This window comes from Oryctolagus cuniculus, chromosome 3, assembly GCF_964237555.1.
Source record: "Oryctolagus cuniculus chromosome 3, mOryCun1.1, whole genome shotgun sequence".
NCBI classification, from domain to species: Eukaryota; Metazoa; Chordata; class Mammalia; order Lagomorpha; family Leporidae; genus Oryctolagus; species Oryctolagus cuniculus.
Window position 1 is genome coordinate 33669079 of NC_091434.1, and position 6254 is coordinate 33675332.

The following is a 6254-nucleotide window of genomic DNA, read 5'->3' on the forward strand; positions in this document are numbered from 1 at the left end:
GAGAGATCTTCAATCTGCTGGTTCACTCCCCAAATAGCCACAACAGGTGGAGCTGGGCCAGTCTGAAACCAGGAGCCAGGAACTTCTTCTGGGTCTCACACATGGATGCAGGGGCCCAAGGACTTGGGCCATATTCTGACACTTTCCTAGGTGCCCTAGCAGGGAGCTGGACTGGAGTGAAGTGAAGCAGCCATGACCTGAACCGGCCCCCATATGGGGTGCTGGGCTGCAGGCGGCGGTTTTAGCCTCTACATCACAGTGCTGCCCCGCCCCCCCCCCACTGTCCTCTTACAGAGGGTAACAGTGAAACAAGCCCTGCCATTCTCTCTGATATTTCCTGCAGCTCCTTCTCCTCCTTCTCCCAGGACTCAGGAACGCATCCCTGAGCAGCCTGCCTAGCAGACCTTGACCACACTGTCTTCGGTTTTGCCCTCTTGCTGCCTTCAAACCAAACCTGTGACCTTCAACTCTGTGTACTTTAGGACGATTTCATTTCTATGAGGTTCCCAATGCAGAAATCCCTTTACCCCTCTCTCTCTTTCTCTCTCTCTCACACACACACACCAGTCTTCCAGATCATGCCCAAGCAAGTCTGAATCCTGGGTTGAACCAGTCTCAGTCCTTGAAGCAGGGATCCCCATTCCCACCCTGCTGGAAGGGTGGCAGGATCAGCCCCCGGGGCAGGTGGCTAATTGCTGCCTCCCTGAAGTACATCAACGTATCAGCAGTGCCATCAGCACTCCTGGAGACCAACCCTGCCATGAGCCAGAAAAAGCTGCTTTTCTGCCTGCTGGAAAATCTTTCTGAGACAAAGTCTGGTCCTCTTGAAGCATTAGCTAGGATTTTAGGCCATGGGAAAACTAATCATACTCCTGCACTGTGGGGCTCCACAAGGGGAAATGAGGAGAGCCGCTAAGTAGGTAACTGCAGTGTCTGAATGAACACACCAAGGCAGGCCACCAATTCCAGATCCCGCCTGAAGATGGGGAAGGAGTTCTTAATATTCCACCACACTCGCTTCTCAGAGATGCCGGCCCGGACTCGGTCAAAGTTTCCAACCATCTTAATTTCTTAATGACGTCTCTTGAGTGCTTACCAAGGTCTCTAGAGACTTCCTAGAATTTGGAGTATCTCATCCTGAAATGGCCACAGCCCCAGTCCTTCTTGCTCTGATTCCAGGGCTCACGTACTGGGTCACCTACTACCACTAAAATCCATTGTGACCGGGAAGGCAGGGGCAGGTAAAACACAACACAGTGGTCCAACCAGAGAGAACAGATGCAGCTGCCCACTGATGGCATTATCTTGTCCCTGGACCACACTGGTAAAGTGTTATCCCTAAGGTCTTACGACAGAAAGCTACTATCAGGATCCATGAACATCTTGTACACTTCATTACATTGAAAAGTATCCCTAAATCAGATGGGCTAACTTATGCTGCAACCACAAACAATCCCAACATGAGAGCTGCTTAATACAACCAAGACTTATTCTCACTCTCATTCCACGTCCATCAGACCTTGGCTGGATACTCTCACTCCAGGACCCAGGGGAAAAGGAACAGTCGCTCTTTGGAATACTGCCTGTCTCTGGGGCGGAGGAAAAGACAGAACATGTGTCAGACACTGAATTTTGAAAAATCAGAAAAAGGAAAAAGCATCTTCCTTCTTTACCTACAGAATACCTTTCCATTTCCAAAAAAAAAAAAAAAATTAAAAAGTCAGCAAACCAACCTTTCTCCACTTGCTATTATTACTAGCATCTTTCTGTCAGCACCTGGTAGAAGTAAGTCAGCACTGTGCTTCTCACTGCCCTCCAATTAATGTTCAAATCATGCGATCTGGCTGCCCTTATTAAGGACACCAATGACTTCCTTTCCCATTCTACCCCCTACTGGTCATCTCTGAAACACATCGCTCTAATGGCTCTACTCCCCTTTTAATCTTTCGGGTTAGCATTTGGACATTGGAATATTTTAAATCCAGATATCATATGATTGACTCTGTTAATACTTCAGCATCACTGCTACCTAACAAGAACTTTTTTGGAAAACGTAACTGTCTTCCCGTGACCACATCAGACAAAAGTAACAGAAGCCTTTATTTATCTAACAGCCGGTACTTACTGAAATCTCCCCGACTGCCTCAAAGGCAGTCAGGATTCAAACAAGATCTACACATTTTAATCTGGTTATGACCTGTTAAATCTCTGCTCCCTTATATTTCTTTTATTTTATAATAGTCGCTCCTCTCCCCTCTCATCCTCGTATCATTGATTTGTTGGAGAATCAACAAATCTCCACAATGTTCCACATTTTGAACGTGGCTCATTGCTGTCTCCTAATGTCATTTAACTTCTCCTCTACCTCTGCATTTCCTGTAAATTGGTAGTTACATTTGGAGACTTGATTAGATTTGGTTCATTTTATTTTCTGCAGGAATATGCCACAGGTGATGCTGTGCCCTTTCTATTGTATCACATTAAGGGGCACAGAATGTCTGTTCATCCCACTTACAGTGAGGCTAAGATTGATCCATGGGTTCAGGCAATAAGACGATTTTCTCAATTGTAAACTTCCCCCGCCAACCTTTAATCTAATTGCTTTAGCACCCACTGAAGATTATTGCCTAGCTCCATTATGTCTTCAGGGGTCACAAAATAGTGATTTTCTAATGCTATCATTTTTTCTACAATTATTAGCTGGACTTTTAGTGTTAAGAACAACACTTCTTTATTAACTCTTTGAGAATCTTATAAGGCAGTGTGTACAGAAAATACAGGAAAAAAATGCTTAATTCCTTATTTTTGGAGTAATGAGACTAAATAAGTAATGATGCCCCACTAGTGTCCAGCTGGTGACCAATGTGTTTTTTCCCTTGAGTTCTTTATGAACTCATAGATTTTTAATCTATTTGATGGGTTGCAGTAATTATTTATCTTGACTCCTGCCCAAAATTCCTCTTTCCATACCAGAGAGAGGCCCTTTAAGATGGTTTTACAATAAAAAGGTTTATTTTATTTATTTGAAAGGCAGAGCTGCAGAGAAAGGAAGAAGCAGAGAGAGAGAGAGAGAGAGAGAGAGAGACCTTCTATCCCCTGGTCTACTCCCCAAATGGCTGTAACAGTCACAGATGGGCCAGGCTGAAGCCAGGAGCCAGGAGCTTCTTCCAGGTCTCCTATGTGGTTGCAGGGGCCCAAGCCCTTGGATGATGGTGCTTTCCCAGGCACATTAGCACAGACCTGGACCAGAAGTGGAACAGCCAAGACTCAAACCAGGACATATATGGGATGCCAGCGTAGCAGGCAGCAGCTGTACCCACTATGCCACAATGCAGGCCCCAAGATGGTTCTTTTATACTTTTGACTTGACCCATAACTTCTTCTTTTTTTTTTTTTAAGATTTATCTTTATTTATTTGAAAGACAGAGTTACAGAGAGAAGTAGAGACAGAGAGAAGTCTTCCATCCGCTGGTTCACTCTCCAAATGGCTGCAACGGCCGGAGTTGTGACGATTTAAAGCCAGGAGCCAGGAGCTTCCTCTGGGTCTCCCACGTGGGTGCAGGGGCCCCAGGACTTGGGCCATCTTCCTCTGCTTTCCCAGGCAATAGCAGAGAGCTGGATCGGAAGTGGAGCAGCTGGCACCAGAACAGTGCCCATATGGGATGCCAGCACTTCAGGCCGGGGCTTTAACCTGCTGCGTCACAGCACCAGCCCCTTGACCCATAACTTCCTTGTTTCCCAACCCAAGAAGGGGAAGCCTCATTGCGGCCGAAACCCTATGGGAGGAAGCAGCAGGTATTCCCCATCTGATGTGCATTCCAGGAAGGCCATGCACAAGAGGAAGCTCTCAGCTCTTCAATCCACGGTTAAAAAGAAGGAAGAGAAAGTTCTTGGTACTGTCACAAAACCAGCTGGTGGTGGCAAAATGCCTCGCTAGTACCCCACTGAAGATGCTCCTTAAAAGCTGCTGAGGGTTGGCAAAACACCCTTCAGTGAACACGTGAGGAACCTGCAGGCCAGCACACCCCCAGGGCCGTTCTGAACATCCTCCCCAGGCACCACAGAGGCGGGGGGGGGGGGGGGGGGTTGTCTTCCTGCAGCAGCTGAGCAGTGGCTTGCTACTTGTGACAGACCTCTTTCCCTCAATGGGGTTCCTCCGCGTAGAACACTCCAGAAATTTGTCATCACCACCTCCATGAAAATTGTCATCAGTAGTGTGAAATTCCCAAAACACCTCACTGATTCTTATTTCAGGACACAGCTGCAGAAGCCGAGACACCAGGAAGGTGAGATCTTTGACACAGAAAAAGAGAAAAATGAGATGACAGAGCAGCACAAGGTTGATCAGAAAACTGTGGACTTGTAAATTGGACCAAAAATCCAAGCTGTCCCTCTGCTCTGGGGATACCTGCAATCTGTTTTTGCTCTAACAAGTGGAATTTATTCTCACAGATTTGTGTTCTAAATTTCTTAGGAAGAATCTAATTAAGTAAGTAGTAACAAAAGCCAAAAAAAAAAAAAAAAGTTATGAAGGAGTGAGTGTTAAGATGTCCCTTGGGAGTCTGCGGGCCATATAAGAGTGCCTGGGTTCAAGACTTGGTTCCATTTCTGGTTCTAGATTTCTACAAATGTGCAGCCTGGGAGGCAGGAGATGCCTCAAGTAGTTTGGTCCCTTCCACGCATGTGAAAGAGCTACACTGTGTTCCTAGATCCCAGATATCTGGAAGCACTCTCTATCTCTATCTGTATCTACATCTCTATTTATCTAAAATAAATTTTAAAAGTTGGGATGGGGGGCAGCGGTGTTGTGGTGTAGCTAGTAAAGCCACCGCCTGCAGTGCCAGCATCCCCTTTGGATGGTTTGTGTCCTGACTGCTCCACTTCCGATCCAGCTCTCTGCTACGGCCTGGGAGAGCAGCAGAAGATGGTGCAAGTACTTGGGCCCCTGCACTCACATGGGAGACCCAGACAAAGCTCCTGGCTCCTGGCTTTGGATTGACCCAGCTCTGGCCGTTGCGGCCATTTGGAGAGTCAACCAGCAGATAAAAGACCTTTCTCTCTCTGCTTCTGCCTCTGCCTCTCTGCAACTCTGCCTTTCAAATACATAAATCTTTTTTTAAAGATTTATTTTAAATCTTTTTTAAAAGATTTATTTATTTATTTGAAAGTCAGAGTTATACAGAGAGAGAAGGAGAGGTAGAGAGAGAGAGGTGTCTTCTATCTACTTGTTCACTCCCCATTGGGCTGCAATGGCCAGAGCTGAGCCGATCCAAAGCCAGGAGCCAGGAGCTTCTTCTGGGTCTCTCACGTGGGTGCAGGGGCCCAAGGACTTGGGCCATCTTCTATTGCTTTCCCAGGCCATGGCAGAGAGCTGGATAGGAAGTGGAGCAGCCAGGACTCGAACCAGCGCCCATCTGGGATGCTGGCAGTGCAGGCAGCATCTTTACCTGCTACACCACAGTGCCAACCCCTCAAATAAATAAATCTTTAAAAAAAATGGGGGTGGGAGGCCAGCGTTGTGCTGCAGCAAGTTAGGCCACTGCTTGCAACACCGACACTCTGTATTAGAGAACTGGTTGAGTCCTGACTGCTCTGCTTCCAATTCAGATCCGTACTAATGTTCTTGGAAAGGCTACAGAAAGGTACCTGGGCCCTTGCCACACATGTGGGAGACCAGGATGGAGTTCTGGGTTCCTGGCTTCAGCCTGGCCAAGACCTAGCTATTGCGGCCATTTGGGGAGTGAACTAGCAGATGAGGATCTCTCTCTCTCTTTCTCACTGTTTCTACCGTTCTCTGACATTCTGCCTTTTGAATAAACAATTTTTTTTAATATGGGTGGATGTTTGATACAGAAGTTAAAATGCTGCTTGAGACACCCACACCAGGAATTGGATTGCCTGGGTTCAAGTCCCAGTTCCACTCCCAATTCCAGTTTCCTGCTAATGAACATCCCGGGAGACAGCAGGTGATGGGCCGAGTACTTGGATCCCTGTCACCTATGAGGGAGACCTGGACTGAATTCTGGGCTCCTAGCTTCTCTAGCTGTTGCAGACATTTGGAGATTGAATTAGATGATGCTAGATCTTTCTCTTATCTCTGTCTCTCACTCCCTATGTCACTTTGTCTTTCAAATAAAATGAAAATAAATAATAAATTAAAATAATCCACATTAAAGCACATTAGCTTAAGCAACCACTTAGGGTGCCTGCATCCAATACCCTTTTTTTTTTTTTTTTTTTTTTTTTTGACAGGC